Below are 24,126 nucleotides of genomic sequence, written 5' to 3'. Positions count from 1 at the left end.
AGCGGAAGCCATAGAAGGCCCCGAGTCACCGGCCATACGGGTGAGCACCACACGGTACACTCAGGGACGTGGGCTACTTATATCCGCTTCTAGCAAGGTAGCCAGAGGAGTACAGTCAGTTTGGGAGGCCTACAACTCCGCCTGGCCAGGGGAGATCCCATCTGCTCAAGGACTGACCAGGCCCCGTTCGCTAGCAAGTACTCCGGGAGGGTCTATTGTTGTTACCAGTAAAGACCCTGAATTACACCGCACCGTCTCTGAGTGGTTCCTGCTACCCCCATCTTCCACGTCGGCTGCCCTGAGGCCATACCCCTCCCGTTGGGGGTTATACTATCACGCTGCACAATTCTACACCGGCCTCAGCGGTCTGCCCTGCAGCGGCAGCTCCATAGCTGCAAATCAACGGGTGGAGTAGTCGACACTCAAATAACATCTATCAAGACTGCCACACACTGAGTTTGACTCCCTGGGCACGGACCGGGTCCCCGCCACTCGGAGACTACAACCCTCATCTGATCCGGTTCCGGGTAAGCCCCGTGCGCGAGACGCTGCGCGACACAGCAGGCCCAGGGGCGCGTCAACTTTGGCGTAGTCGGCAGGATTTCGTGCCCGCAACCACCGGGTACTGCGTGCCTGAAAAAGAGACTTTTAAAACTTACCATCCGTGAAGTTTTCCCGCCATCGGTGAAGATTCCCGCCATCCGGCGCCATTTTCAGCCTTCTTCCCACCATCTGTGAAGATTCCCGCCATCCGGCGCCATCTTCAGCCTTCTTCCCGCCATCCGTGGAGTTTTCCCGCCGTTGGACGCCATCTTGAGGACGCCGCGCGGGAAGAAGAGGGGCATGGACTCCGAAAAGCCCACGAGAACTGAAGCCCCGCCTCACGTCCGGACGTTGCGTAAGGTCCTGGAAGGAGCCCAGCAGATGCCGACGTCACCGGAGCGCGACGGAAGGTCCTCAACCCTGACGATCCACTGCGGAGCCGCGGCCTACGGAAGAGGATCATCGCAAGGTAGGCCACGGTCCACTAGGGGCGAGAAGGATGTCGGATACGGAGGAGAGCTTCACCGCTTCAACCCCCGCCAGCGCCACCGCTGTCGCGGTCATGCCTTTCACCATGCCCTATATCCCGGGGGCAGCCTGGCTACCCCAGTACTCAGGGGAGTCACATACCCTGCAGGACTTTAGAGAAAGGCTGGATAGCCTCTTCCAGGTGTACCCCCTCACAGAGGAGCAAAAAGTGAGCATCCTGGTGGCCCAATTAACCGGAGCAGCCCGAAGGGAGGTAAAGTCCTGGCCACCTGGGGGGAGGACTGTCGCAGGGATACTAACCCGGCTGAGGGACACCTTTGATACCCGCACCTCAGCCGAGATCAAGCTTAGATTCTACGGGTGCAAACAGCGGGCCCATGAGAGAATAAGGGACTATGCCCTGAACCTACAAGAGGCCCTGAGAGCCGTTAAGCAGACCGACCCTGACGGCGTGGGAGACAAGGACAGGCTGTTGACTGAACAATTTATAGAGGGTTTATATTGCAATGCCCACCGAACCCAGTTGCGGGCAATGGCCCTACAGGACCCTCATCTGGGATTTGCACAGTTCAAGGACAGAGCCATCCGGGTGCTCCGAGAACCGGCACCGGATGGCGTTGTGACCCACAGGCGCCCAGCTATCACTTACCACCAGGAGGCGGCGCCCTTGTCGGCAGGGCCTGTAGGGGCTGATGCACAGGCTTTGAACAATGACCCGGCTCCAGACCTGCACCATCAGGTCCAAGAGCTAGCTAAAAGCGTTGCTGCGTTAACCCGAACTGTGCAGTCTTTACAGGCTTCCACTCCAGGGAAGATCCAGCTGGCATCCGGACCGGAGGACATCCCGTGGCGTCGACCAAGGAGGACCCCACCGGCCAGAGGAAGACCCAGTGACCGGTACAACGAGGACGGACGACCCATCTGCCGCCGCTGCAATCAACCCGGACATATGGCAAGGTACTGTCCTTTAAACTGGCACAACCTGGGGGTAGAGGGCCAACCCCCAGGAAAAAGATCACCAGGCCCATCGAACTGGCGCGACAAATATGTCGGAGGACGTCCAGTCTTGCCTGTGGTACTGGATGGCATCCCTATGAGTGCCCTACTGGACACCGGGTCACAGGTCACCACCATCCCATACGTGCTCTTCAAGCAGTACTGAAATGACTCGGATATAACCCGCTACCCTGACGACGACTTGAGTATCATCGCCAGCAATGGTCAGCCCGTGCCACAGATCGGATTTAAAGAGGCGACCATTAAAATTGGTAGAGTCGAACTAGCAGCACAGGGACTGATTATTGTAGACATTGACAAACACGAGAGTCACCCAAAGATAACGCTAGGAACTAATGTAATTGAAAATTGTCTTGCAGAGGTGATTTTCCTTTTACAGCAGGTTGCCAAGAACGCCAGCTCCGGCGAGCAGCGGGTGCTCCAGAAAGAGATCCGGGCACTGATGCGACGGCAACAGGTGGAACTCTCCGGCGGTGAGATTGGTAGCGTAAGAATGTGTGACCCTTTTCCTATTGCCATGTCCCCAAAAAGTGAAATGATGATTTGGTGCCGGGCAGCTATTGGTCTGAGAGGTAGAGATTACCAGGCAATGGTAGAACCAGTTTACTCAGACAGTAGGCCCACCATCTTGACAGCACGGGGGGTGGTTAATGTACGCCATGGGAGGGTGCCCGTTCGCATAATCAATATCGGGAAGAGGGAAGTGTACCTGCCCCGGTATGCCACGCTAGCCAAATTATATACCATTAACCAAAATGCTATACAATCTGTGGAACCCTTGCCTCCATCTCACCCGGAGGAAGGTAACGGCTCTAAGAAAACAATGGAGGACTGGTGTCAGCAACTACATTTGGGTACTGACTCCACTCCCTCACATCAGAAACAGGGAGTCTATCGGGTGGTTCAAGAGTACGAGAGAGTGTTTAGTAAACACCCGTTAGACTTCGGGCGAGTCAAGGGGGTAGAACACCACATCCCCACGGGAGACCATCCTCCCATAAAAGAGAGGTATCGACCCGTACCCCCTGCACATTACCAACACGCCAAGGGGATGCTTAGAGACATGAAGGAGGCTGGGGTGATCAGAGATAGCTGTAGCCCCTGGGCAGCTCCACTAGTCTTAGTCAGAAAAAAAGACAACACCATGAGGATGTGTGTAGATTACCGGAAAATCAACCGTATCACACACAAGGATGCGTACCCCTTACCAAGGATAGAGGAGTCATTGGCTGCTTTAAGATCTGCTAACTTCTTCTCTACCTTGGATCTCACTAGCGGGTACTGGCAGGTTCCTGTAGCAGAGGCGGACCGGGAGAAGACCGCATTCACCACCCCGATGGGACTTAGCGAGTTCACCTGCATGCCGTTCGGACTCTGCAACGCACCAGGAACCTTCCAACGACTAATGGAGTGTTGTCTGGGCCACAGAAACTTCGAGACGGTCCTGTTGTACCTGGACGATGTCATCGTATATTCCAAGACGTATGAGGACCACCTGAAACACCTGGCGGAAGTGTTCGAAGCTCTGGCGAGTTACGGCCTAAAGGTGAAACCCTCCAAGTGTCACCTCCTGAAACCAAAGGTGCAGTACCTGGGACACGTGGTGAGCGCTGACGGAGTGGCTCCCGACCCTGATAAGATCACCGCAATTAAGGAATGGCCAAGCCCCTCTAGCGTAAAAGAAGTGCGGCAGTTCCTCGGGTTGGTAGGCTACTACCGAAGGTTTATTCCCGGTTTCACCAAAAAGGCAGCACCTATGCAGGACCTCCTGATAGGCCAGTCCCGGAAGGCCAAGAACCAGAAGCCGCCCTTCAAATGGGAGGAGCTGGAAGAAGAGTCCTTCCGCCAGCTGAAGATGGCCCTCACGGGGGACGAAATCCTGGCGTACCCGGATTATAGCCAGCCCTTTATCCTCTACACCGACGCCAGTAACATCGGGCTAGGAGCCGTACTGTCCCAGATCCAGCAGGGGAAGGAACGAGTAATCGCCTACGCCAGCCGAAAGCTGCGACCCACCGAAAGGAACCCCGAGAATTACAGCTCATTTAAGCTAGAGTTCCTGGCCGTAGTATGGGCAGTCACCGAGCGCTTTAAGCATTACCTCGCTTCTTCCCGGTTCACCGTGTACACGGATAACAACCCGTTGACACACCTGGACACGGCAAGACTCGGTGCCCTGGAGCAGAGGTGGATGGCCCGTCTGTCCAACTACGAGTTCACAATCAAATACCGGGCCGGACGCTCCAATACCAACGCGGACGCCCTATCCAGGATGCCCAACCTGCCGGACGAAGGAGAAGATCCGGAGGGACTGGAAGAAGTTGAACTCCCTGCGTTCCACCGTCATGGGACTATCCAGTATTCCCACCGGGTAAGGAGTAAGCAGGCTGCTACGTTGAACCCCTTACCTCACTACAACTGGGCGGAAACGCAAGAGAGCGACCCTGCCGTCCGACTGGTGAAGGAGATGCTGACTCGCCCGGAGGCTTGCCTTGAACCAGACGCTCCGGAGGAAGCCAAACAACTATGGGCAGAGAGGAGTCGACTGTTCCTTTACAAGGGGAAGTTGTGCCGCAGAATGGTTAACTCCCGGACGCATGAACTACTCTGGCAAGTAGTGGTGCCACGAAGAGACGCAGCCATGGTGATGGAGGCATACCACGACGGAGCTGGACACTTCGGGTGGAAGAAGCTGGAGTTCCTGCTGCGCGAGCGATTCCACTGGGTAGGCATGAGGGGAACCATTGAGAAGTGGTGCAGAGACTGTGGCCCGTGCAACCTAAGAAGGAAGGACCGTGCCAGCCAGAAGACTCCCCTGCAGTCCATCGTCACCCGGCAGCCGTTGGAACTGGTAGCCTTGGATCATGTAAAACTGACCCCAAGCAGAAGTGGCTACGTCTACGCACTAACCATCGTGGATCACTACTCCCGGTTCTTGGTTGTCGTCCCCGTCGAGGACTTAACAGCTCGAACAGCAGCGAGAGCCTTCCAGCAGCATTTCTGCCGTCCACACGGGTACCCGGACCAAGTGTTGACAGACCAGGGACCTGCCTTTGAAGCGGAGGTCTTCCAAGAATTCTGCACTCTGTATGGCTGCCGGAAGATAAGGACGACACCCTATCATCCGCAAACTAATGGACTTTGTGAGAAAATGAACCAGGTGGTAATGGATCTTCTGAAAACGTTGCCCCTGGAAGAACGCAGTTTGTGGCCTGAGAAGCTGCCCGATCTGGTGGACCTATACAACCACATCCCGGTAGGTTCCACCAACTGTACCCCGGCTTACCTAATGAGGGCAAGACCTGGTAAGTTACCTGTTGACCTGGAAATGGGAGTCCTGACACCCGAGGACACTTCACCAGAAGCAGACTGGGACACAGAGAGGCAGCAGCAGTACCGGAGAGTACAGGAGAGCGTGGAGCGAAGTCTCTGTCAGGCTAGGGAAAGACAAGAGAAAACTTACAACCAGTATGCTCCCGCTGTTCCCCTGGTACCCGGAGAGCAGGTCTTGAAGAGGAAGAGACGGCTCCACAAGTTGGACGACCAGTGGGAGAAGGACCCATACACCGTACTGCCCTCAAGCCACGAGAACCCGAAGGTTTGTACCATCAGTAAAGACGGAGGGGAAACCACAGCCATTGTATCCCGGGACCACCTGAAAAAGTGTCCCGAACAACTGAGGAACCCTGAAGAGGAACAAGAAGACCATCGACCCGTAGAGGAAAGGGAAGATATGGTTAGTACTGTGCTCGGGGACTTCCCTCGGTCTTGGACTCAAGTCAATGGTGCAGTTGTGGTACCCGTACTCACCTTCCTCCAACCAGCATCCCAAGCACCTACGGAGCAACAGGTAGAGCTGGAAGAACAGCCGGTCCAGGAGGCAGAAGACCCCACACCAGCAGACCAGGAGGATCAACCCTCTGCTTGCAGTGAGCCTGCCATATCCCTAGTGAGCCAAAGAGCCGGTAGACAGCTGCCCAGTTTACCCTTGACAGCTCCTATACCCTGTAGTTCAGGGCTAGACAGTCAGCTCCGTAGGTCCACTAGGGCCACTAGAGGCCAGTTACCCGCACGTTGGAGGATTTGAAGTGTATAAATTGTTTTATTTATGTTTACCTGTGTATTGTTGCTTGTGTATAATTTTGTGTTTCTAGTTATTTGTAGGAGTCCTTGGTGGATTTACCGGGAATCCCTTGTACATAGTTGGAGCGTAACCCAGGATGGACTAAAGACTGTTAAGGACTCGGGGCAGGACAAACCCCTACCTGGTTACGTCTCCCTGTTTTGGTGAAATGGACACCTTGCTTTTCTTCAAAGACTGCACCCGGTTACGGACATGCCGTGACCACCTTTATGTGTTTCTTCTTATTGTACTGTTATTGTTGTTATATCTTGTTATGTTTTTCTAAAATATGTTTAGTCCCGGAGTACTAAATTTCACTAGGGGGGAATGTGGCACCCCAGGGGTCTGGTTTCCCACAGTAATGTAATGTTATGTCTGAGAGCAGGTGGGAGGTCCTTTGGTCAGGGATCCTGTGCATGCCACACCTCCTGCCCAGTCTTGGGAGGGGAAGAACTTCCCCTATATAAACCCGGGGCTGAGGCAGGGTGAGGAGTAGAGAAGAAGTAGAGACGAGAAACAGTTATAGGAAGAAACAGCAGAAGCTCAGTGGGAGCAATACTACTACGAGTCAGGGGCTGGCAGCTGCAGAGCTCGCCCTGACTGAGAAGCTTTCTTACCGGACCCGGCGTCCGAGGCTGTGGGGACTAACTCTTACCCAGCAGCAGAAGCCGACCGGCAGGGGATTTCAGGTCCCCAGGCCCAGAAACCCGAAGGCACGGTCACACGCGTGGGACCAGCAGCGCCATCGTGGAGCGGAAGCCATAGAAGGCCCCGAGTCACCGGCCATACGGGTGAGCACCACACGGTACACTCAGGGACGTGGGCTACTTATATCCGCTTCTAGCAAGGTAGCCAGAGGAGTACAGTCAGTTTGGGAGGCCTACAACTCCGCCTGGCCAGGGGAGATCCCATCTGCTCAAGGACTGACCAGGCCCCGTTCGCTAGCAAGTACTCCGGGAGGGTCTATCGTTGTTACCAGTAAAGACCCTGAATTACACCGCACCGTCTCTGAGTGGTTCCTGCTACCCCCATCTTCCACGTCGGCTGCCCTGAGGCCATACCCCTCCCGTTGGGGGTTATACTATCACGCTGCACAATTCTACACCGGCCTCAGCGGTCTGCCCTGCAGCGGCAGCTCCATAGCTGCAAATCAACGGGTGGCGTAGTCGACACTCAAATAACATCTATCAAGACTGCCACACACTGAGTTTGACTCCCTGGGCACGGACCGGGTCCCCGCCACTCGGAGACTACAACCCTCATCTGATCCGGTTCCGGGTAAGCCCCGTGCGCGAGACGCTGCGCGACACAGCAGGCCCAGGGGCGCGTCACATGTCCACCTGGAACTGTCCTCCCTCCTCTCCTCCTGCTCCCTCTTTGATCGGTTACAATCTGGCTTCTGACCACATCATTTGACTGAAATTGCCCTAAGTAAAGTCACCAATGACCTAATAATCGCCAAAACCAAGCGACACTACTCTGTCCTTCTCCTCCTGTCCTCTGCCTTCAACACAGTGGACCATTCCCTCTTTCTACAGATGATCTTACCTCTTGGCATCACAGACTTGGTCCTACCTTGGATCTCTTCATACCTAACAGAGTGGACATTCAGTGTCTCACACGTACACACCACCTTTCGGTGTCCTCCAAAGTTCAGTTCTAGGACCTCTGCTCTTCTCCGTCTACACCTTCGGCCTGGGACAGCTCATCGAGTCCCACGGCTTTCAATATCATCTCTATGCTGATGACACACAGGCCTACCTCCTTACTAACCAGAATCCCTCAATGCCTGTCTGCTATTTCATATTTCTTCATATTTCTTCTCTGCTCGATTTCTAAAACTTAACATGGACAAAACAGAATTCATAATCTTTCCCAGGGTAACCCTTGACTCTCCTCTCTCCTTCAAACCACATATCCAAGCCCTTTCCACCTCCTGCCTCCAACTCAAAAATATTGCCCCGATCCGTACACCAAGAATCTGAAAAAACACAAGTGCATGCCCTCATCATCTCCCGCCTTGATTACTGGAACCTCCTGCTCTGTGGCCTCCCTTCTAACACTCTCGCACCCCTCCAATCTGTCCTAAACTCTGCTGCCTGACTAATCCACCTGCCACCCCCACCCCCACTATTCCCAGCTTCTCCTCGCTGCCAATCCCTTCACATGCTCCCCATTGCCTAGAGAGTCCAGTTCAAAACCCTAACCATGACATACAAAGCCATCCGCAACCTGTATTCACCATAAATCTGTGATTTAGTCTCCCGATACTCATCTGCACGCAACCTCCGATCCTCAGAAGATCTCTTTCTCTACTCCCCTCTTATCTCTTCTTCCTACAATCGCATACAAGATTTCTCCCGTGCATCCCCCCTACTCAGGAACTCTCTACCCCAACATATCAGGCTCTCGCCTACCATGGAAACCTTCAAGAGGAACCTGAACACCTACCTCTTGCGACAAGCCTACAACCTGCAGTAACCCTCGCTCCACTACACCGCTGCAGGACCAGCTCTACCCTCACCTACTGTATCCTCACCCATCCGTTGTAGACTGTGAGCCCTTGCGGGCAGGCTCCTCTCTCCTCCTGTACCAGTCAGTGACTTGTATTGTTCTTGATTATTGTACTTGTTTTTTTATTATGTACACCCCTTTAACATGTAAAGCGCCATGGAATAAATGGCGCTTTAATGATAATGAATAATAATAAGATACCTCTTATTTTGTGATATGCACAAAAGGCCATAGCAGAAAACACAATCACAGAGGCATCCTGAAAAAGAAAGTGGTACAGCACAGTAAATATTGTTTAGCAAGTCTAATGCATAGAGCGACATAAATCAGAGTTTAAGTTAGAAAATCCATGGCAATGTACTAGGCTTTCTCCAGCAGTCACATAGAGAATAAATGGAGTGGCGATCAAGCATGTGCACTGCCACTACATCCATACGTGGGACTAAAGTATCCCATTCTGCTGTCTCAGTCAAACCACCACTGGTCTAGAAGGTATCACATCTGCTGTGCCTTTTCTTTAACACCCTCTGCAGTGAATAGAGGATGGGTATTTCTTGTGTTGTTCATTGTAAGATGGTTGTTCTGTCTATTTAACTTTTACATTTATTCCAAAGGTTTATTGCTGAGCTGATTGCATACAATGCCAAACTTTGGGGATTACAGTGGGTTCACAGTAATGCCCCAAAGGAACCCAGGGAATCCAAAAGCTTTGTAGCTGTCATGCCATGCTAACTGCAATGTCACATACATCTCTCCACTTCACTTGATGAAATAGTGAACAACTGATCATGCAACACACAGATATTGGACTACGAAAACATTGGTAAAGCAGCAGTATGCTGTTATAATAGTGTAGCAACTCACTCGGGGAAAAAAGGTAGCACACTAAAAACTGTAACAGACCCTGGTGGTTCCTCTTCATACTAGGGATCCTGACCTCGCAGTCCCCTGTAGGTCCTGCGTGATAGCCCTAACCACAGTCTAGATCACACATGTCAAACTCTAGCCTGTGGGCCAAATTTGGCCCTCGGGGTGATTATATTTGGCCTGCGATGCCATATGGAGGATTATGTGGAGCCCATTATTCTGTGTGGAGGACTATGTGGTGTCCATTATTCTGTATGGAGGACTATGTGGGGCCCATTATTCTGTATGGAGGACTATGTGGGGCCCATTATTCTGTATGGAGGATTATGTGGAGCCCATTATTCTGTGTGGAGGACTATGTGGTGTCCATTATTCTGTGTGGAGGACTATGTGGGGCCCATTATTCTGTGTGGAGGACTATGAGGGGCCCATTATTCTGCGTGGAGGACTATGTGGAGCCTATTATACTGTGTGGAGAGCATTATGGGGATCACAATTGGGGCATTATACTGTGTTGGGGTCACCATACTTTGCCAGGGAAGTCGAGGGGTGGTACAATAGAGTCATCATACCATACGTGTGGAGAAATTCACTGGAGGGGGATATCATACTGTGTTTTGGGGGTACTTTTGTTGGAATCATACTTTATGTGGGCAATGGAAGGGCAATCTAAGGGCTTCAATAGGAGGAAAATTACTCTGTAAGGGCTGCAAAGTTGAGTTATGCTCTTATGTGACCCCACCGAATATTAAAATATACTGTATACATATCACATGTAAAGCGCCATGGAATAAATGGCGCTATAATAATAATAAATAATAATAATAATATATATATATATTTTTTTAAATAAATATCAAGATAGGCCTACAACTTTTCCAAGTTCTTAATTTTGGCCCTCTGTGTATTTGAGTTTGATATCCCTGGTCTAGATGATGGCAACTCAGACTTATGTTGCCTTAAAGGCTGTCGAGCATTTCACAATCCTCCAAAAGAACCAGAGGACAGAGCAGAGTGCAAATTACCTACAGAAGGGAAAGTGTGCTGAAATAAAAAGAGATTCAAGAGTGAGTTAAACAAACCACGAAATGCAAAATAAAGGATTAAGTACATACTGTTAAAGAATATGCCGCCTACTTCCTAAAAAGAAACAGAAGACAGGTGCAGGGTAAAGAACATAAACAGCAGAGATATAAACCCTAGCTGATCTTTCTCTGACTGACTTTAACTACAGCAGTATGGCTGGACATCCAAATGAGATTATCACCAGCAGTAAATACCAGCAAGGGGAAAGTATATAAAGCCGCACAAGATAAATGAGTAAATGAAAATCCCTATTACCCTGTAAAGACTAATGCAAGGATAACAGAAACTAAACACCCAGAGAAATGTGTATCTGCTGTGGCTCGGTGGACAGAGAAACCAACCACAAAGCACAGGTTCAAGGGTTTGAACCCAGAGACATGACATATGCACTTCGACCACGTTAACATCTTTAATAAGGATGGGGTTAACATCGATATGCTCAAATGCATATTCACTGTGAAGTCTGAAGGAAGGTCATGCTTTAATTGAAGTGAGAAGTACAATGCAAGTGCAAACTGGTGTAAACTACACTGATAATGGTAGGAAATGGATTTTATGCCAGGCCTTATCTGTTAGTCACTTCTGATATTATTCTGACCCCATAACTAGGCTGCAAGTGTGGGGCACTTGAGAAACTGTTTCTTGGCTGTCTCTATGTACCAGTAATCACACGAAGAGATCGCTTAACTTGACTTCAGGAGGTACGTATGAAGATTCTAGAAGAAGGTTTCAAGCTGAATTATTGTATTATGCACAGTAGGTAAAAAAAGATGATTTTGAACCAGAGCTGTATCGATATGATGCTATAGCAAGATGGCTGATATACACTATCGAAGGAAGAAGGGAGGGCTTACTGACATCAGAGCTGGGGAGGCAGAGAGGGAGAGAAACAGGACAAACTTCTAAAAGGCAAACTGATTGCATAGCAGTGAAACAGCAACAATACAAAGATAATACAATACTGTATGACTCCCAAGTCGTGGGATATGACAGGTATAATAAAGTATGGCAGGATTGGCAACCATAGGATTTTGATGTAGCTCTTTTAGCCAAACATATATAATGATATAATGGTAGGCAAAACTTGAAGATGATGATAATGACACTTCTTTTCTGCAAGTGACAGCCAGAAATACCTCCGAATTACCCGCAGAGGGTACAAAACATATAATGGGAGAGAGATGTTAATGCTTGCTGTTGAGTCCCTGCTTGGCATCAGCTGCAGCATGCTCTGCACTCAACGCTTTCCTTTCAGGGGTTACACATAGATGACTTTTCAGCATGTGCTGTGTTCACAATAGCATTTTTACCAGAAGGCAGTACTATAATGGAATTAATTCCTTTGGGATGGAATTAATTCCTTTGGGCTGGAATCACACACATGCAGTTTTAGTACAGTTTTTGGCATGTTTTTTTTTTAAGCCAAAGCTAGAAATAGATTCAAATGAATGGGCAATATAAAGATAAGGTTTCTTCCTTTTGAATCCACTATTTGCTTTGACTCAAAAAACTAAAAGCTGCACTTCAAACTGCACATGTGTTTCTACACATCCAAGGCACATCCACCTGTGATGAAGAATTGCCACATGAGTTACCAGCTATGGAACCACAAATATTTTCTGCTGATTGCAAACTGGTTAATAATGTGCTGTTTACACCAAAGTGTCTTCTATTGCCATGTTTTGTATGTTGGTGGTTCTCCTACTTATTCAATTAGGCTGGTATATCCTCTTCCTTTACACAGACCTAAAAGATGGAAGTAGCTTACCATAGGCCAGAGCCCCAGAATAAATGGAGTAGTTTGGATCTTACAATTGCTCATTTTGCCCTTCTACCCAGCTAATTCTTCTCTTTTATTTGCAGAAACAGTCTCTTGTCCCTGCATCTATCCCACTCTTGAACTCCTGATCCAGCTGCTTCACTCCTCCCCCTGCTAGGTAGGTACTTTTGCAGTAACTTATGAGTCATACAGGGAAAATTGACCTCCTGTTTCTACATAGAGCTTAGAAGGATTCAGCTAGTCGGGTTTTAATCATATGATGTAATTGACCTAATGGAAAAGAGAAGAATTAGCTGGGTAGAAAGGCAAAATTAGCAATTGAAGTACACAGTGCTATATAATATGATGATTTAAATACATTAAGAGGATAATCATTTTGATTGGAGGAGGAGTGCTTCTTTAAGTTTCTGCCTTTGTCAGAAGATGCACCTGTTAAGATGAAGTACTCTGCAAGAAAATGCACGTTTTATCAAAACTGATCCCCTTTTCTTCTAAACTCTTATTACATCTAAGGGAACACCACCTAACACCAGTTGGGAAACAGTTCTTCTGGGCGTAGCCCCTTTATTTCATTATTTAGGGTAGTGTGGTGCCCCTGAGGGTTCGACCGCCACAGGGATGCTGCACCTCTTCAATGGGGTGTGGTATCCCTCCTTCGAGGTAAGATCAGTGCAATGGTCAGGACCCCACCTCTACATCCACCACCACACTTCTCCCACCATTAGGGGGGGGCTAATAGGCACTAGTGTGCTGCCCCTCCCGGGATAATGGGAGACTGGGGAACCAAAGGATAGGGGGAACCATGTAGAGGGTGAGGGTTGAGGACGCACATTTAGGTTACACTTAATAATTCATATTTAATAAACAGCCATCTTGGGCTCACGGTTCTTTGGTTGTGTTCTTCATCACTGAACGTGGCTTTCTGTGTGAACCTGCAGATGATGGAGACACGGTCCTCGTACTCTGGCCTTGAGTCGAGGAGCGGGTTTGAGTTAACGGCTGTCTCATCCCGGTCAAGGTCCCTGCCCAAAAAGGCCTGGAACTTAGGAGTGTAGCTCCATCGCAAAAGGATCCCAGGGGGATGCAGACGGAGTGGTATACGCCACCTGTCCTCGCTATTCTGGCCTTGTCAGAGGGATTCCGGCTGCAAGAGGGGTACCGGCCCCCGAAACCTGACTTTGCTACTCTACGTTCTAGTCAGGGAAGCCCGGCAGGCACAGAGGATCCCACCGGGTAACAGAAGGAGCGAAGTCGCCACCCGTACCCTTTTTCTGAGCGTAGTCCAGAGGGAGACCCGGCCTATCTACACACACAGACAGGAGAGGACTCAGTCTGAAGTCTAGGAACACTCTGGTGCGGGGTCCTGATTAAGCACTTGAAGTACTCGGAGGTTATCGGACCCCCGTTTCTGGTGACTGCAGAACTCCGTGAGGAGCAGGGAGAAGCCTTGCAGCTGCACGCTCTACCGTGAGTAAAAACTCTGGAAGTCGACCCCTATGGCCTCTGGACTCTTTTATTTCTGCACCGCACCGCACAGCACCAGAACCCCTTCACTACGACTCCCTCCATCCTCGTCTCTGCCCTGAGGCCCTACTCCGCCTGTGGGGAGTAGTATCAACGTCGGCTGCCACAACATCCCGCCTCAGAGGACTGCAGCAGCGCTGGTGGCCTTCACCAGGTACCACAGGTGGTGTAGTCGATAAGAACCACTCAACCCTGTAAGCCCATTACTTTTATGTGACGGCCCTGGGCACGGAACGGGTCCAGGCCACGACTGCTCCCCCAACATCTGACCCAAATCCGAGTTCCCCATCTCCCATGGAGGGCTGTGAGCGTCACAGTAGCATGAAGAGCCGGTAGTTCGGCCAATACCATCTTAGATGTGGTTTAACTTGGTGACATCTGGTAGCCCTGACTCTTTGCCGATAAAGCAGATAACACTGTATCACACTATTGAGTAAGGGATACTCAAAGCTCATTTCTTCCCTCTTCCCCCTCCTTGTACAATGACTTCAGCATATGTCACAGATCATGCCCACAAAACTCTCCAATAAAAGTCAATAGATCATTTTCTGCCTTAGTTGTGTTTATGTCCAGGTGCTTAGTAATGTACAGTACAACTGTGATCACACCTCAGATTATCAGCAACGGCAAAATTCCCACAAAAGTATACCCAGAAAATAACACAAAAATATATTCAGTTAGGAAATAAAAAGGTTAGGGGAAATGTATGTTCTAGTATAGATATTTAATTCCCTTTAAATATTAGTACTATCTTGTAAGATGAGCAACTTTGCACACTGCTTGAAAAAACAAGCGACTTTAGGATTTATTTGTGGTACTTTGAAAATGTTCTCCTCTGAGATCTATTTTTTTTATTTTATTGTTTCCTGCTTGTTGGTAAATGAACCAGCCACTGTCACAGTCTAGCAGTGTTGGCTGGACGTGCACAGTGCTTACAAGCTCTTTTCTATAGTGATCCTGAGGCTAGATGGGATCGCTGGAGCACAATGTTAGCTCCCGGCCTAACATCTTCTGAAGAGAGATGATAGGATATTTTGAATAAAACTATTGTTAAAGGGTTCATCCTATCTTTTCCTTGACAACTCTTTCCACAATTCCTCAGTCTTGGAACATGTAAAACTGAAAGGCCAACTGTAATTTAGACTGTATAAAAGCAGAAATAAAGAAAAATAAATCTGATTGGTGTATCTTACATCAGCCCTTAATGTCAACTTAGGGACCGAGGAGTGCGTTGGATCCCTGGCGCTGCCGCTGACAAAAGTGAATTAAGGCCGTGAGTATAAAATAACTTACAATTTACTGAATCGTATTTTGGAGTAGATTCTACTCCTTCCTCGGGCATAACAAGAAAGGAACCACCCCCTCCAATAAAGAAGTTGGAGGTGACGTATTACGTCTAGGTGTATGTATACACTTTTTATTCAATTATATATACAGTAGTGTTCAAAATAATAGCAGTCCAATATGACTAACCAGATTAACCCCTTACTGGCCTGGGGCATATTAGTACGCCCCAGGCCATCACCCCCAGTTTAGTGAGGGCTCCGGCGGTGAGCCCGCACTGAACCGAGCACATGTCAGCTGATTCTTACAGCTGACATGTGCCCGCAACAGCCGCAGGTGGAATCGATCCACTCGCGGCTGTTAACATGTTAAATGCCGCTGTCAATCTCTGACAGCGGCATTTAACATCGCCGCGCCGGAAGCGCGACATTAGCCCCACCCATCGGTGACCCCGTTACGTGATCGTGGGTCACTGATGGGTGGTCATGACAACCCTGGGTCTGCAGCAAACTCCAGTGGTTGTCATGTAAAGATTACTATGAGCGCCACCTAGTGGTCGGCGCTCATAGTACAGGAGCATTTCTGCTACATAGAAGTGATCTGCTGATCACCTCTATGTAGCATAGGCGATCGGACAGTTGCTGCTTCTAGTCTCCTATGGAGACTATTGAAGCATGCAAAAAGTTTAAAAAAAAACTTTTTAAAAATATTAAAAAAATTAAAAAAATATAAAAGTTTAAATCACCCCCCTTTTGCCCCATTCAAAATAAAATAATAAAAAATGAATCCCACATACACATATTTGGTATTGCCGCGTTCAGAATCGCCATATCTATCAATATAAAAAAAGAATTAATCCGATTGGTAAACGGCGTAACGAGAAAAAAATTCCAAATGCCAGAATTACGTTTTTTGGTCGCCGCAACATTGCAATAAAATGCAATAAAGGGCGATCAAAACATCGTATCTACCCCAAAATGGTATCAATAAAAACATCAGCCCAGCGCGCAAAAAATAAGCCCTCACCCGGCCCCAGATCCCGAAAAATGGAGACGCTCTAGGTCTCGGAAAATGGCACCATTTTTTTTTTTTAGCAAACTTTGGATTTTTTTTTCACCACTTAAGTAAAAAAGAACCTGTGCATGTTTGGTGTCTACGAACTTGTAATGACCTGGAGAATAATAATGGCAGGTCAGTTTTAGCATCCAGTGAACGTGGAAAAAACAAACAAACAAAAAATCAACGGTGGAATTGCATTTTTTTTGCAATTTCACCGCACTTGGAATTTTTTTCCCGTTTTCCAGTACATGATATGGTAAAACTAGTGATGTCGTTTAAAAGTACAACTCGTCCCGCAAAAAATAAACCCTCACATGGCCATATTGACCAAAAAATAAAAACGCTATGGCTCTGGGAACAAGGGGAGCAAAAAACGAAAATGCAAAAAACGGAAAATCTCAAGGTCGCGAAGGGGTTAATCACTGTTTTTGGTATAAATGATATTACCACATGTCAAACAATTTACCAGTTGGTGCAGTAGATTCTAAGAAAACCAACAAACTCCCAAATCATGATCTGCATGTTTTTGAGTCTGTATATTTGAATAATTAATTGAAAGGGGGTGTGTTCAAAATAATAGCAGAGTGGAGTTCAATTAGTGAGGTAAATAATTCTGTGAAGAAACAGGTGTGAATCAGGGGTCCTTATTTAAGGGTGAATCCAGCACATGTTGTACAAGCATTTCTCCTTGAAAGTCTGAGAAATACGGTTCGTTCGAGACATTGTTCAGAAGAACAGCGTACTTTGATTAAAAAGTTGATTGGAGAGGGTACAACTTATAAAGAAGTGCAGACAATGATAGGCTGTTTAGCTAAAATGATCTCCAATGCTTTAAAATGGAAAGCAAATCCAGAGAGACGTGGAAGAAAACGGAAGACTACCATTCGAATGGATCGAAGAATAACCAGAATGGCAAAGGCTCAGCCAATGATCAGCTCCAGGATGATAAAAGACAGTCTCAAGTTACCTGTAAGTACTGTGACAGTTAGAAGACGCCTGTGTGAAGCTAATCTCTTAGCAAGAAGTCCTCACAAAGTCCCACTGTTAAAAAAAAGACATGTACTGAAGCAGATACAATTTAACAAAGAACACATCAACTGTCCTAAAGAGAAATAGAGAAACATTTTGTGGACTGATGAAAGTAAAATTGTTCTTTTTGGGTCCTAAGGCCGCCGACAGTTCATCAGGCGACCCCCAAGCTCTGCATTCAAGCCATAGTACACTCTGAAGAGAGTGAATCATGGTGGTGCAAGCATGATGACATGGGCACGTTTCTCTTACTATGGTGCTGGACCTATTTACCGCATACCAGGGATCATGGAGCAGTTTGCATATATTAAAATACTTGAAGAGGTCATGTTGCCTTATGCTAAAGAGGATATGCCCTAGAAATGGATGTTTCAACAAGACAATGACCCTAAACACACCAGAAAACAAGCAAAATCTTGGTTCTAGTTCAACAAAATTTAGGTTATGGCGTGGCCAGCTCAATCCTCCGACCTTAATCCGATAGAGCACTTGTGGGGTGACATCAAAAATGCCATTTCTGAGGCAAAGTCAACAAATACCAAAAAATTGTGGGATGTAGTCAATGCATCCTGGGCTGAAATAACAGCTGACAGGTGCCAGAAGTTGGTTGGTTCTAAAAAACTGTGGGTATACAACTAAATATTAGGTTAGTGATTCACAGGAATCCTAAATCCTCAAAAAAAAAGTACACATTGTGAGTTTGTAAAGACAAATGCAGACACCTCTATTTTTTAGAACAGCCAATGTTCATTTTTTGTTATTTTCTTTAAAGTAGTTAAAATTATATACATTACTCTTCATGTTTTGAATTAGAAAACATGTGCAATGTTCCCAATGCATCAAAATAAAAACTAGTATAAACATTTTGTGCTTAGCTCATGTTTTTGAACACACTGCTATTATTTTGAACACTACTGCATGTATATACGCATACACAGTTTACTAAAATTTATATTTTTATAATTAATTAGTTGTTCGTAATCTAAACAAGTTGTTAAGTGATAGCATGTGTTTTAAATGTCCCCTTTAACCTCTTTATATGGAAGTGGGAGATTCCTTTCTTGTTATGCCTGAGGAAAGAGTAAAATCTACTCCGAACCGCGTTGGAATAGATTGGATGTTTTTTATTCTCACCGCTTGGAATCACCTTTGTCAGCGGTAGCGCCTACAACCACCGCATTCCTCTCTCCTTAATTTTTCATGTCCTCTATCCAATCGGTGTGAGTCCATTGGCTGGAGCAGCAGACACATTTGGATTTTATATCATTCTTTGACAGAGTTGTGCACAACCTGTTCAAGTGAGCGACCAACCCTCCATCCCACCTCCACCTGTTGCCCACGATGTTACAGAAGGAGCGCCTCTAGTCCTTTATTTCTCATAAAGTCAACTTAGGATAGGAAAGTCGATTTTTACCTTTGATGACCCGAACCCTTTCTTCATATCCTAACATGTGTGTGCCAGGACTCAGCTGTGTTTTTAATTTTCTTTGCTCAAAATAGAGAAAGTTGTTTTTGGTGGAGACGGGAGAGCTGTTATGTCCTAATTGATTTGATGTGTTTCCTTTCTTCTCCTTTTCGAAAGGCCATGATCGGTAACTTTTCTTACAGACGTAGTATACGTTAATTCACAGATTTTGATCTAGCATCTTTTCATTATTAGATATGTGTTTCTTATTTTATATGTACATAAATATCACAAAAGCAATAGAAATTAAATGATACTCAGTTGGCACACATGGCACCAAAATTACCTCCACCTGCTCATATGGTGATATTAGACTAAGGATGTCCTCTTCTACATTGGCTTGTGCTTACAATCATCTGGCAATCCCTTCAAACAGTGGTGGAGCATTGTATAGATTATATATAGATTATATTGTGTGTGTAATTCTGAACCCCACTAGAGCCTGGAATTAATCTAAATCCATAGCTTGCCAAAAGCTTGATATCATGACTATTCTGCATTATAAAGCTCTATAACTAACGTACACTTGTAAACAAGCAAAAGAATTAGTGCTATGTGGTCACATTATCCTGATGTTATCTGTGACATTGCGGCCTGAATTAAAGTTAGTCATCACTAAAAACGGGTCCTTAGAGTGACTACAGATTAGTCATCAGATCACATTTGTGACTTGCCTCAGATCCAGGGTAAATGTAAGTATTGGTAGGATGTATAATACTGGAAAGAAAATTAAAGCTATAAAGAGCTATTTTTGAAATAGGCACAGGCAATGCAACAATTTTTATGTTCAATGAAATTCTGCTGCATCCCAGAATCACAAGATGTTCAGTTTTTAGTCAATTTGACCGTTTTTGTTTTTTTGGCCCTCAAAATGTTTTAATGTTTTTATTCTTTAGAATTGGTATGCTATTTGATTTTGTTCTTAAAATGTTACAGACAAGCATAAGAGCAAAAGCAGCTTCGCAAAAAGGAATTATTGGACACAGATCAACTCTCGAGGAGATTTACTAGTCACAACCAATGGAGGAGCAAGGTCAACATTTCTCCAACAAAGTGGGCCATTAAATCTTCAATAATAACAATGTCAAAGTAGTAATGTGTAATATTGGATTTCATATATTCATTATTTGCAATGTGATGATGACATGTATTTTATGTATCAACTTTTATTGGGGGCTGTGACCTCCTCAATATGTTGCTCACTAGCCCTGGGAAATATCTAGGTGACATCAAGAACTAATGTTGCCCAGCTGGGCCTTAACTTTCTCTTTCTCTCTTTTAGAGGATTGTTAAACCCGGTCCCAGACCACATATTATGGCTACCAGTGATAAGGATAAAGTTGCAATAAACTTTAGATCTTGGACAGGTTATCCTTCACTGCAAAACAGCCCCTTTCAACTGGTTAATTTTGTGGCCCAGACACACGCAAAGCACTTCTCCCTCTACACATCTGTCCACAACAGCTCTAGCATTGGAAAGTCCTCTCCACTTACTCAACAGTACACATGTCACATGGGTAGGCACTCAGTACTACTGATGTGCCAACATGCCGTGTACTTAGGGTCTAACTCTGCACAACAACTAAAACATAAACATCTCTTCATGGAACAAGAACGTTACTCAACATGACACCAATACTGGTAAACAATGGAAAAACAAAGTATTCAACATTAAAACCTGGAGAGATTAGTCGCCCACTACCTTACAGGTCAACCAAACTACCAGAGGACCCTTAAGTGGCCCAGGCTCTCACACAACAACAGGCTTTGAAAATCTAGCAGAAGACATCGCCATAAAGAGCCAACTTTGACACCAATCATTTCTCACTAGTCTCCATTTTTAATAAGTTAATTCACCAATACCCTTTTAGACTTTACCAATGTTTTATCCTGTGTGTACACAGTTTACAAGTGGATAAAAAGTTGATGTGCAGATGTTCTATATAGCTGGAGCGTGGACCCTGCTATTTCTTCTGAAAGGCCTAAGGAACTCCAGTCCAACTTTCCTCTCCAGTCTGGGTGTCTTACCAAACAACTCGCGAACTGTCTACCTGAGAGTGTGGCATGGAGGGAGATGAAGACAGCAGTTGCTGTAAAAGCTGAATTTTCAGTTTTTTTAGAAGTGTTTTAAGAAGAAAGTTTCTATGTATGTTGTGCAAATTCATATTAGAAATTTTAGGAGCCATGCTATAACAGCAATAGCTTAATGAATACAGGGCTTTAGTAATATTGATAACAATAGTGTTTCTAATAAAATATACATAAACTGTATATATTCTAGAGATACCAAATAAAATAAAAATTCAGCTAATGTTTCCTTAAATAATTATACATTATATGATCTCACCTTCTAAATCCATAGGCATTAATATGGAGTTTTTTACCCAATTTTCGGCTCAAACATTCTCCACTCTTTTGAGCAGGCTTTTTTACCAGATGTTGGAGTGTGTCTGTGAGAATTTTTGCCCATTCATTCAGTAGAGCATTTATGAGGCCAGACAATGTTTTTGGAGGAGAGGGTCTGGCTCGCAATCTTCATTTTAGTTTATCATAAAGGAGTCCAATGGGTTTGAGGTCAGGACTCAAGCCAGTCAAATTCTTCCAAACCAAACTCACCCAACCATGCCTTTATGGACCTTGCTCTGTACACTGTGGCACAGTTGGGGGAACAGAAAAGGGCTTTCCTCAAACTGTTCCCACAAAGCTGGGGTCATACAATTGTCTATAATGTCTTTGTATGCTCAAGGATTAAGATTTTCCTTCAGTGGCACTAAAGGGTCTAAGCAGACACCTAAAAAGCAAGCCCATAGGATTACTGTATCTCTCCACAGTGCAGTTAGGAAAATAACGTTCCAAATGGTCAATCCCAGACTTGTCCATCAGACTGCCAGGTACTGAAGTATGAGTTGTCACTCCACAGAGCATTATTCCATTGCTCCAAAATGCAGTGGTGGCAGCTTTACACTTCTCCGTCCAACACTTGGCATTGAGCTTGGTGACCTCTACAGTTATGTATTCAGCAGAGCATTGGTGACTTTTATGCACTAAGCACCTTAACACTGGGTGACCATACTCTGTAACTTAAGGCTGCGTGCCCACGATGCGTTTTTCATGCGTTTCCGCTGCGGAATTTACGCAGCGGAAATGCATCAAAAACGCTTGGTAATCCTCACCCCATGGTCCCCAATGGCATTCCGCAATGTCAATGCACATGCTGCGGATTTTTCCGCAGCGTTTCTGCAGCGCTTATAAATCCGCAGCATGTTCATTAATTTTGCGGAAGCGCGGCGGAATGGCCGCCATTGACTTGCATTGAGACGCATATAATCCGTGTCTGTACATTTGTACACGCGGATTATATGCGGTTCAATGTTCGGATGGTACCCAGTTCTGGAGGAGAGAAGACTCTCATCCAGACCTGGGTACCATTGTACCTGTAAAAAAAAGAATAAAATAATAAAAAAGTTTATATTCACCTGTCCGGCGGCCCCTGCAGCGCTTCTCCTTCCAGGACCTGAGATGACGTCGCGGTCATGTGACCGCAGGCTGTCTCGCGATGTGCCGGCAACCCGGAAGAAGCCAGGACGAGCGCGACAGCACACGCGGCGGGGGATCGGGGGTAAGTATAGCTTTATTTTTTTTATTTTTACGGTCACACTATATAAATCCATGCCGTTTGCATGGATTTATATAGTGTGACCTAGTTGTCAAGCACTTTCCAAGTGATGCTATCGCCTGGAAAGTGCTTTTCAGTCCGCATGCGGAAACACATGCGTTAACGCATGTGGATACGCATGTGAATCCGCATGTATTCCGCATGTATTCTGCAGGAAAAACGCATGCACAATCTGCATGCGTTTTTTCTGCCAGGGAGATGCAGAAATGCTGCAGAAATTTTCTGCTTCATTTCTGCATCGTGGGCACATAGCCTAAAGGGAACCTGTCACGATGAAAATGCAGTCTAATCTGCAGGCACCATGTGATGGAGCAGGGAGAGCTGAGTAGATTGATATATAGTTACTAGATGGTGACCCGATTCAAACGCATCGGGTATTCTAGAATATGTATGCGGTACACCGGGCGCAATCAGCAGAGCGGTGTTTAAATTTGGCGCCAATATCGCTGATTGGTCGCGGCCGGAGGCCGAATTGTATTAGTGAAGACCAGGGAGTGGCGCTGCCTGTGCGGGTACTTCTGCTGCGAGCAGCCGGGAGATGACCGGTTGCGAGCAGCAGAAGTATCCCGACCAGCGGTGCCGCTCCCCGGTCCTCCCTTTACACTTGCCGTCGGGAGATCAGCGGCCCTAGCCACATGGAGGTCAGCGGTGCCGCCGGTCGGGTTACTTTGGCTGCATCGCCGCTGACCTCTGTGCAGAGCGCTGTTTAAAGTCGGCGCCAATATCGTCCGGTGGCCGCGACCAATCAGCATCGTATTAGTGTGGGCCCGGGAGCAGCGCTGCCTGTGCGGGTACTTCCGCTGCGAGCAGCCGGGAGATGAGCGGCTGCTCGCAGCAGAAGCATCCCGACCGGCGGCGCCGCTCCCCGGTCCTCCCTTCACACTTGCCGTCGGGAGATCAGCAGCCCTAGCCGCTGATCTCCTGACGGTAGCCGCATGGAGGTCAGCGGCGCCGGCGGTCGGGGTAGTTCTGCTGCGAGCAGCCGGGAGATGACCTCCGTGCAGCAGATGAGCCGCTAACAGCCGCCATCTTTTTTCTGAAATCCCGCGTCGCTGATTGGCCGCGGGCGGACCAATCAGCGACGCGGGATTTCCTGGACAGAAAGACAGACAGACGGGATAAGAGAATTATATATATTAGATAAGAGAAAAGTATTCAGTATAGCTTGTGTTTTAATCATTTACACCTGTGCATTTTCTGGGATTTTTGGTCCAGTGGGCGGTCCTATCAGTGACTGACAGCTTTCATTGTATAAGAGTGCATACAGTGATAGCTGTCAGTCACTGATAGGACCGCCCACTGGACCGAAAATTCCCTAAACAGCAAAGGTTTAAATGGTGAAAACACAGGTTATACTGAATCTTTTCTCACAAATTGATATATCATTCTACTCAGCTCTCCCAACTCCATCACATGGTGCTTACACATTAGACTACATTTTCATGGTGATAGGTTCTCATTAACGTGGTCTCCATGCACGTCATGGCTAGGTTGCTGTAGTTTCTTCCACTTTTCAGTATTATCACTCACAGCTGGTCGTCGAATATTTAGGAGAGCTCAAATGTCATGAACTGACTTGTTACACCGGTGATGTCCGATTACAGGACCACGCTGCTGTCAGTGAGATCTGTATAATCAGCTATTGTTTCACAGATGTTAGTAAAGGCAGA

The 24,126-nt window shown here is 46.9% G+C and overlaps 1 protein-coding gene and 1 long non-coding RNA gene across 3 annotated transcripts in view; one reads left to right on the top strand and one right to left on the bottom strand.

Annotated features, from left to right (window-relative positions):
- The window catches only part of LOC141159848 (uncharacterized), a 31,621-nt gene extending 10,078 nt beyond the window's left edge, over positions 1–21,543 (top strand). Inside the window, exons 2-3 of the long non-coding RNA XR_012249847.1 lie at positions 12,503–12,576; positions 19,717–21,543. This is a non-coding gene — a long non-coding RNA (uncharacterized lncRNA). The remainder of the gene's footprint in view (positions 1–12,502; positions 12,577–19,716) is intronic.
- Positions 1–24,126, bottom strand: part of LNX1 (ligand of numb-protein X 1) — a 314,205-nt gene that overhangs the window by 214,579 nt on the left and 75,500 nt on the right. The window lies entirely within an intron of this gene.

The sequence above is a fragment of the Phyllobates terribilis genome, unplaced genomic scaffold (assembly GCF_046119375.1).
Source record: "Phyllobates terribilis strain yellow unplaced genomic scaffold, ASM4611937v1 Scaffold_1__5_contigs__length_1240528914, whole genome shotgun sequence".
In the NCBI taxonomy this organism is placed as follows: Eukaryota; Metazoa; Chordata; class Amphibia; order Anura; family Dendrobatidae; genus Phyllobates; species Phyllobates terribilis.
Note: the sequence above shows the minus strand (reverse complement) of the source record. Positions and strands in the feature narration are given on the sequence as shown.